The sequence below is a fragment of the Salvelinus sp. IW2-2015 genome, linkage group LG8, assembly GCF_002910315.2.
Source record: "Salvelinus sp. IW2-2015 linkage group LG8, ASM291031v2, whole genome shotgun sequence".
In the NCBI taxonomy this organism is placed as follows: Eukaryota; Metazoa; Chordata; class Actinopteri; order Salmoniformes; family Salmonidae; genus Salvelinus; species Salvelinus sp. IW2-2015.
This window is the reverse complement of record NC_036848.1, coordinates 40,297,938-40,308,201: the sequence shown is the minus strand read 5'-3', so window position 1 is coordinate 40,308,201 and position 10,264 is coordinate 40,297,938. Positions and strand designations below refer to the sequence as shown.

At 43.3% G+C, this 10,264-nt stretch overlaps 1 protein-coding gene and 1 pseudogene across 1 annotated transcript in view; both read left to right on the top strand.

Moving 5' to 3' along the window:
- LOC111967917 (inactive rhomboid protein 1-like) overlaps positions 1–10,264 on the top strand; it is a 39,903-nt gene that overhangs the window by 15,092 nt on the left and 14,547 nt on the right.
- LOC139028093 (inactive rhomboid protein 1-like) lies at positions 994–9,746 on the top strand (annotated as a pseudogene).

Here is a 10,264-nt window from a genome sequence, read left to right as displayed (position 1 = left end):
TTGGCTGTGAGTTTTGTGTCTAGAGTTTTGAAAAATGACATCAAGGTTCTGAAACTAGTGCCAAAGTGATGGTAAAAAACGGTAATACAGACACTCCTAATACAAAGACACTCCTAATACAGACACTCCTAATACAGACACTACTAATACAGACACTACTAATACAGACACAACTAATACAAACACTACTACAGTTTTGGCACTAATTTCAGAACCTTGTGGTCATTTTTCAAAACTCTGGACACAAAACTCAAAACGGTCATCACTTGTAACACAGTCTGTACAATGTTCAAAACATTGCATTGTGCATTCATATCTTTAAAGAAACCTTGCACTTGCAGAATCATTGGTTAAAATAACTAATTTATCATGAAATACCATAGGAACATTCATTTAGATCACCCACACGCAAGATACCGATAGTTTCACTTTGTAGTTGTTCGTCCAATCATTAAATATTGTAGTACAAAATATGTGATACATGTTTCATTATGCTACTACACGTAAATACATCACTGTAAAATGTAGAGTAGAGAGAATACTACAGACACAGTGGAATCATTGAACAAAATATGACATTTATTGATGAAATACAATAAAATCACAACATAGGTTTCTTTGAATCAAAGCAAAAATAATTAGCTACAAGAAAAGAAAAAACAGTTAAAGGTCAACTGCAGTGTTCCTCACCTGGCTTACTGTAAAAAGCAACACAAAAGATTGATTACTGTACTTCGATATTTCCATCAACACTGTCTTGTGGATTTGACCACAGGTTCTCATCCACATCACAATGGATGTTTTCATTAGCCAAACATCTTGGGAAGAATCTTTGGGCATGGCGAATCCAGGCCTGAAACTAGTCTGCCGTGATTTCATTGCATGCGTCATTCATGGCCTGGAGAAGGGTGGCTTGTTCGGGAGGGCGCCTATCATATACCTTCCACCTCCATGTGGAGAAAAAWTCCTCAATCGGGTTAAGGAAAGGAGAGTATGGGGGTAAGTACAGGGTGGTAAATTGTGGTTGGGCCTGAAACCATGCTTGCACCATTTGAGCATGGTGGAACCTGACATTATCCCACACAATGACATAGGTCATGCCATCACCTCTACAGACCTGACTTAGCTCATCAAGGATGAGCTAATCTAAGCAACTTTGACCGTGGTATGATTGTTGATGCCACACATGGTGATTCCAGCATCTCAGAAACAGCTGCCCTCCTGGGATTTTTACGCACTACAGTCTCTAGAGTTTACAGAGAATGATGCGATAAACAAAACACATTCAGTGAGCGGCAGTTCTGTGGGCAAAAACACCTTGTTAATGAGAGAGGTCAGAGGAGAATGTCCAGACTCATTCAAGCTAACAGAAAGGCCACAAATGCTCAAATAACAGCTGTTTAAAACAGTGGTGTGCAGAATGGCATCTCTTAACGTACAACACCATGAATAATTCAGGCTGTTGTGGAGGCAAAAGGGGGTCCTACCCAGTACTAGATAGGTGTACCTAATACAGTGGCCGGTGAGTGTACAGTAATGTTTGTCAGTTTCCATAAAACTATGCATTAAGAGTAATGCAACAGTTACTTATCATTTTGAGCAGTTGTATCAATTGATAGTTAGATCATTGTAATGAAATGAATAGACAGTCATTTCAGATGTAATGTGTGAATTGCATTTTGAAATGGTAATACTTTGATGTTAAGTTGTGTCATTTTGAACAGGTGATTTTAGTTCAATGAACAAATGATCTTAGCTTTATGTGTATTGTATCCAAGCAATTGGAAAAAGTGTTAAGAGTTTTGAAAAATTAGCATTTTGATCATTGGTTGTGAGTTTTGTGTCTAGAGTTTTGAAAAATGACATCAAGGTTCTGAAATTAGTGCCAAAGTGATGGTAAAAAAACGGTAATACAGACACTCCTATACAGACACTCCTAATACAGACACTCCTAATACAAGACAGCACTACTAATACAAGACACTCCTAATACAGACACTACTAATACAGACACTCCTAATACAGACACTACTAATACAGACAACTCCTAATACAGACACTACTAATACAGACACTCCTAATAAGAACACTAACTAATACAGAACACTCCTAATACAGACACTACTAATAAGACACTACTAATACAGACACTATAAACAGACACTACTAAACAGACACTACTAATACAGAACTACTAATACAGACACTAATACAGACCTACTAATACAGAACTCCTAATACAGACACTCCTAATACGACACTACTAATACAGACACTCCTAATATACAGACACTACTAATACAGACACTACTAATACAGACACTAATACAGACACTACTAATACAGACACTCCTAATACAGACACTCCTAATACAGACACTACTAATACAACACCAACTAATACAGACACCACTAATACAGAACTCCTAATACAGACACTACTAATACATACACTCCTAATACAACACAAATACAGACACTACTATACAGACACTATAATACATATATCCACTAAAAAAGGAAAGAGGGCTTATCTGTAGACTTTATTCTCCCAGGTCCTTTTCGTCACTGGGTTTGATGTGAACGTGCATGTGCGTGTGTGGGTGTGCTTGCGTACATTGCATGTGTGTGCATGCATTGGGGCTGTATTGTGTGTGGTCTGAGCATGTTTTTGTGTGAGTGGCTATGTCATTGGTAACTGTAAGGCACCTATTTTGCAGCTGGAGTTGACTTCCACTCTGTGTGAGTGGAAGTGATGTAATCCTGCTGTGTCTCTTCATTGTTTGACTGAGAGGTGACGCACAACACTAATGCCCTAGCCGGGTCAGTCGCTCCAAATATCTCAGGCTTTACACTGGGTAGGGTTTGAAATGGTGGAGCTGAGGAGAGGGAGAAGGGGAACACACTCACATGGTGACATCAAATGGCCACACTCCATATACAAATAAACTACAAACCCACTGCATTGCCTGGGCTGTTTAATCTATGTTATTGTAAATCTGTTTCTGTCTTTTCCGTGCACTCTCTGCAAAGAAAGAGCCCACACTCAACCGAAACCGCCTCGTAGATGGAGTGTTTGTTTCGTGCCATTTCTCTTTGAACTAAATTGGAACTTTTTTCTACCAACTATTACTACCAAGTACATTAGTGAACTGAAGATTCACCCTGACCTAATCTCCGTCTCATGTCCCCTCAGGGGCACGGCAGACTTGGTTCGGGGTCAGTAAGGAAAACGAGACAGCACCCAGCGATGGAGGAGGAAGAGCCTGCAGCACTGCAACCTGCGTTACGGCCGCCTCAAGGCCCAGGTGATGAGGGAGATGGAGTTGTCTTCAAGCCAAGACAAAATCTGTCTCTGACCAGCACTGAGACCCCACCACCCCTCTACCTCCCCCCACACACAGATCACCACCACCCCCACCACCCCTATGCCATGCAGCGGTAGGGCAGAGCCGCCCACAGACATACTATACATTCATAGACTCTCTTAATATCTCTCTCTTTTCTCTTTCTGTCTCTTTGCCATACATATGTCATGTGTTGTGTTTCTTTACCCAATATCAATCCTATGTCTCTTCCCTTGGGAACATGACGTTATTCAATACAATTCAAAATAGATATGAGAATTGATATGAGGCTTGTTTGGGGTGTTGTTTTCTGTGATGTAAGCTGATGAGTGTATTAATACATGGAGTAATGCAAACTATTAAGGTCCATCACTATGGTAAACCTGTGTATTGATATGACCGTGACTTGACCTGTCATTAGCCTCTTAGCAGAGCCCCATTGTTTGTAACTATTCAAGTGAGTTCCACCACCAAATAACCTGAAAGGATATGCTTGGCCTCCGTGGTGTTTACAATGCCATGGGACATTACAGTGTCTGCCTCTGTGTGTGTAGATTGTGGACCCCTGGCGCGGGGCCGTGGCGTTCCGCATGGTGGAGGAGGTGGATGGTTACAGCGTACCCCAGACCCCCATCACCCCTGGTGCCGCCTCTCTCTGCTCATTTTTTCCCAGCTCGCGCTCCGCCCTCAACAGGTTACCGCGGCGACGCAAGCGAGAGTCGGTCGCCGTCATGAGCTTCAAGGCCGCCGCAGCGCGGTTATAAGGTGTGTGTCGCACAGACATTGTCAGACGTGAGGATCAGAGTGTGTGTGTTGTGGTGTGTGTGTGTGTGTGTGTGTGGTGTGTGTGTGTGTGGTGTGTGTGTGTGTGTGTGTGTGTGTGTTGTGTGTGTGGTGTGTTGTGTGTGTGTGTGTGTGTGTGTGTGTGTGTGTGTGTGTGTGCGTGTGTGCGTGTGTGCGTGTGTGCGTGCCGTGCGTGCGTGCAGGGAGGCAGATGTGTTTCCCGCATGTTTACCACTGTACTGTTGATGAATCATCCCTGATACTCCAGCGCTGAGATAACAGTTCTAGTAACAGACACTGCTTTGATCTAACTAAATGCATCATTGGGAGTCACCTTGACTCATATTTACTATCTCAGCAAGTATGCAAACACCTTAGTCTCTGTAGTCTCAAGTATCGCTTAGATATGAACTCTGGTCACTGAACAGTTTCTTGTCAGCTAAACACAGCAAACCCTACTGGATTGCATTGTTTGGTCTAAGCATTGATCTCTTTCCCCAAAATGGTTATTGAGATGGAAAAAATGGCATGCATCGAGACTTAATCACACAACCCCAGTTTAACTGTAGCCTGCTAATGGGAGCACACAATGCGCACACATACACAGGTACACACACAAACGCACGCGCACACAGACACAAGCACAAACACACAGACTATGTATATGTTTTATATCCTATAGGACGATTACCAATGTCAGTGTTATGGTAAAAGTTGAGCTCCAGCTTGTCTTGTAAGGATTAGGCTTTGGTGTAACAGTACAGTACAGAGGCTGTTCCTCTCTCCTGTCCTGTGGTGTCAGGCAGGAGTGGTGGGGGCACATAGGTAGATGACTAGGCTGGGGAGGGAGATAATGTTTGCATCCCAAATGGCACCTAATCCCTATTTTAGTGCACTACTTTTGACAAAAAGTAGTGCAACTAAATAGGGAATTGGGTGCCATTTGGGACACATTAATTAACAGATGGCATTAGGAAACTCTGTGTCAGTCCCGTCCTCCAGTCAGAATGCTCAGCTGTGTGTCTGTTCTGTTAGCCAGTAGAAATACTGTGTATTCTGGAACTGAAACATTGAACGCTGCAGGGCTAATCCCGCCTCAAGAGGTCAAGCATCATAAATCATCATGGCCATGGCCACAGATGGTGTCGGGAGTCAGAGAGGACACTGGTCTGGGGCTTTGGGGATGCTGTTTACCGGATGTGTTTTTGATCCCGGGGTGGGGTCAATTCCATTTCTATTTTAAATTTAATTTCACTTCCTGAACTGACGGAATTTAATGGAATTGACCCGTCATGGTCTCATTGTCACAACAGTAATGTAATATCATGCAATAAATGTGCATCAGAGAGTATTTATTAGCGGTTACAACGACGGTGATGATGATGACGGTGATGATGACGACAATGTGATGATGATGACAGTGATGATGATGACAGTGATGACGATGATGATTATGATGATGATGGTGTGTGTCAGGGCCGTACGGTGAGGGAGAGGGAGGGCGCTGCCCGCGGTGTCGCAGGCGAGCTTCATGCCAGTGAGTTTCCTGGAGGACGACACAGTGGACTTCCTTGACGAGCTGGACACCTCCTTCTTTGCTAGAGTGAGTAAACACACACACACACACACACATTCCATCACACATTCACGGCACAGATAGCACAACTCGCAACAGTTCCTCCTGTCCCTCTTCATCTCTTTTCCTTCTCCTCCTCTTCCTCCTGCTCCTCCTCCTTCTCCTCTTTCTCCTCCTCCATGCAGGATGGTCCTGAGGAGAGGAGATGAGGAAGCTGTCTACCTATGCAGACGATGTGTTGGATTCTCCGTTGAGGCCGCCATTAAAGAGGAGGAGTCTAACACAGCAGCGGATGAGGAGTGACCTCACAGGTGGCGCCTTGGACAAGAACGAACTGGAGAGGAGTCACCTGATGCTGTGAGTGGAACACAGACATCACACACACGCAAGTTGTTGCTGCTACTGTAGCCAGTTTCACTTAACACACACCCTCTTCTGACCCTCTCTCCCTCTATCTCCCCTTCCTCCGCTTCTCTCTCTCTCTCTCTCTCTCCTCTCTCCTCTCTCTCTCTCTCTCTCTCTCTCTTCTCTCTCTTCTCTCTCCTCTCTCTCTCTCTCTCTCTCTACTCCACAGGCCCCTGGAAGCGGGGCTTGGCGTAAAGGTAAAGAACCTGGACTGTCTCAGGTCCAGCCCAAGATGGCGTCTGCGCCAGGAGGTGGTGTAGTGTGAGCGGGCAGCGGCGAGGCCAGCGGATCACAGTGCCCGTCAAGAAGCTCTTCGCCAGGGAGAAGAGGCCCTACGGCCTAGGATGGTGGGCAGGCTCACTACAGAACTATCGCAAACGCATCGACAGCTTCGTCCAAGCAACAGATAGAGGACATGGACGACCACAGGTACACTTTATTGTCATGAGGATTTTCCGATTCTTTAATTTCAATTGGAATTCGGAATTTGCTACATTGCTATGCATTTGACTTCAACTCTGGCATGGTCACATAGTCGCACTGTAACATAAAACATGTCTAAGATTTTATCACACTACAGGAGAAGAGCCCAGTCAACCTGTAGTGAGGTCCGGAGCTGTGGTCTGAGTTTGCCCCAGATAAGATACAGTATGAGTCATCACGGATAATAGAAAGCACCTCATTTCTGTGACTGACCTGGCCTCTAGAATTAATAAACAAACCAGGACTGTGTGACTCAGTAACAGATGGTCGAGTCCCAGCACACCATGTGGGAAACAATGGTTTACACAGTTGTTTGTCATACATTACTAACTCCTATCCTAGTGGATGCAGCTGTTGTCAGTGTGAAGTCCACACAGACATACTGAGTTAGTTTTTTCTAACAGAAGAGGCAAGCTGCTGTACTATGTGATATACCGTATTGATATGTGTGTGTGTGTCTGTGTCTCTCTCTGTGTGTGTTTGTTGTGTGTGTGTGTGTGCAGGCCTTTCTTTACCTACTGGATCACATTTGTCCACCTGTTAATCACCATCCTGAACTGTTTGTCTCTACGGCATCGCCCCTGTGGGCTTCTCCCAGCACGAGACCGTCGACTCGGTCAGTACAGTGACTGTTTATAAATGTAGTTTTGCGTTATGAATGTTACAGTGATGGTTGTATAGTGCTTTGCTATAAATGTGATGAGTGATCCTTTGCGTCAATGTGTTTATGTCTTTGCATTTGACTTTGTAAACCTTTGGCTTTTCCCTGTCTCTCTTTAGGTATTGAGAAATAAAGGTGTTTATGAAAATGTAAAGTTTGTGCAACAAGAAAACTTCTGGGTGGGACCAAGATTCTGTAAGTGTAACTTTTTTTAGGCTAACGTACTTCATTTGATCATTTAAACCTACAGTATATGTCAGCTATGAGACGCCTGTGTTGTAATTTGAACAAACCTTACACGATGGAAGTTATAGGCGCCGGTAGCATAACTCTCTGTTATGCTGCTCCCAAACTTTATATTTTAATAAAACTTTGGTGATTAAGATGTTTATTAATACGAGGGTTACCGGCACAAAAAAGCACATCTCCGTTCTTGTTCCGTGAGCATAAGGGAACTGTGTGTCACAGCTGGATAGTTGCGCTTTCGTCCAAAATCCATGCCATTACCAACCGCGTTACCACTAATACTGCTTTTCGTTGGTCTTAAATCTCTCGATATGCGCTGCAGGAGTTGGAACCAAAATGCTTTTCAGAGGGTTCGTTCCAATGTTCCGACCAGATTTACTTCACCAATCAGTGCGGATAGGGCAGCTTGCTATGGAGCAGGGCAGTCTATAGTTTACATGTGTGATGGAAAGAAAGTGTAGGGCACGAGATGCGACTAAAATTTTACAGGTGGGAGAGAGCAAGAGAGGGTGGAGAAGGACGCTTGGCTTGAAGCGCTGGGGATCTTGTTTTGACATGCAATTATCTGAATTAGGCCCACAGAATTATACCTACGGAGGTGCAGCTTCTATGGAGGAACTTTGAATGTCTTTGGATCTTCAGAGAAAATGGCTTAATGTTGGACCTAACAAGCTTGTGTGTGCAGACCGGAACCAGAATTCTGAATCATGCTTGTAATGTCAGTAGGCTACACTAGCCTATGCTTTCAGATGGGAGGGGCAGGTAGCCTAAACACGCCCGCACTCTGACAAAGATTTTCTGCTGGCAGTCAGACACTGAAGAAAGTTTCTGAGAGACAGAGGGAGGGCTTTGCATAGCTGCTTTGTTGCGCTTTTTGTGGGACAAAAAAAAAATGCCTGCAATGTTAAATAATGTTATTAAACCGGTTCCCATGCTTTTAAAAATAATGGTTCTGTTTCCCGGAAAAGTATAGATCACTTTTGTTCCCAGTTCTGATTCTGTTCTTGAAAAATGTTGTTATTTTCCGGTTTCCAGTTCTGTTCCTGAACTGATTCCAAACCTGCTTTGCACTTGTTTTCAAGGACACACCACAATATTCCTACCTCAGCGCATCTAGCTGATATTAGAACAGGTAAATTGATATTAGATAGGTAAATTGATATTAGATAGGTAAATTTGATATTAGACAGGTAAACTGATATTAGAACAAGGTAAATTGATATTAGATAGGTAAATTGATATTAGACAGGTAAATTGATAATTAGACAGGTAAATTGATATAGACAGGTATAATTGATATTAGACAGGTAAATTGAATATAGACAAGGTAAATTGATATTAGATAGGTAAATTGATATTAGACAGGTAAATTGATATTAGACAGGTAAATTGATATTAGACAGATAAATTGATATTAGACAGGTAAATTGATATGAGACAGGTAAATTGCTGAACACTGGCGCATGTGGTGCAAAACGCCAGAGTACCTGTTTTTACATGCTGTAATGTCAAACGAACGTGCGTTTGGCACTTGCGCTGCCGTAGCGCCAGCCGAAAATAGAGCCCCTTGTCTGTTTCTGATTGCACACCTCCCCTGACCTGCAGGAGGCGCTAATCCACCTAGGGGCTAAGTTCTCCCCTGCAATGCGTCAGGACCAGCAGGTCCATGACCTGATCCAGGAGAAGAGAGGAAGAGAGCGGGAGTCAGCCTGCTGTGTTGAGGAACGACCTCCGGCTGTCTTCAGACCTCACAGGAGGAGTGCTCTGTGAGTACCCTGGTGTTCCATACTGTTACAGTCATATTGATGTTTAATATCCTAAAATCTGTAGCAATTACCCCTGTCTCTCTCTCTCCCCCTGTTCTCCCTCTCCAGTCTACTCTAGCAGTATGGGTGAAGTGGCCTCATCACCCCAGTGCTCCTCTCCTGGAGGGAGGTCCGTCAGCACGGCTCAGTCTGCCACCAGGACCCCAGGTAAATAAACTGCTTCTCTTCCTCTTCATCCATCTCCTCTCTTCTTCTTTATCTCCTCTTCCCCTCTATACGTTATATGTTCTTTCCTCTGTTCCTCTCTTTTTCAGAATATGCTTGGAGCCAGCCTCTGTGTCGCCTCATGAGTGGCCTGATGACATCACCAAGTGGCCAGTGTGTACCAAGGTACAACCCAGGCAAAACCACACTAACCTCCCCACGTAGACTGTGCCATCACCGGACGGCCATGCTGCATTGGGACCAAAGGGAGGTGAGGACAGACAGTACCCTCCACAAACTGCACGGTAGTGGTGAATACTATATGAGGTTCCTCAACTGGCCCTCAATTTTTTCTGATAAAAAAATATTATTTTTTTTACAATTTTGTTGGACATAAAATACTGGAAAAAGATTGGAAAATCAGCTCCAAGTGACAAAAACTTTGGAAATATATTCCAAAGTATTTTTCACGCATAATATAAAGATAGAGCTCTGGAAAAACATTAAGAGACACTGGCAAAATTATCAGTTTCCCTTCTGGTTTTACTATTTATACGTATGTGTTTGGTAAAATGAAAAAAATGTGTTTTATTCTATAAACTACTGACAATATTTCTCCAAAATTCCAAATAATGTCTAAATGTCCTTTAGAGCATTTATTTGCAGAAAATGACAACTGGTCAAAATAACAAAAAATATGCAGTGTTTGTCAACCTCGAATAATGCAAAGAAAATAAGTTCATATTCATTTTTAAACAACACAATACTAATGTTTTAACTTAGGAAGAGTTCA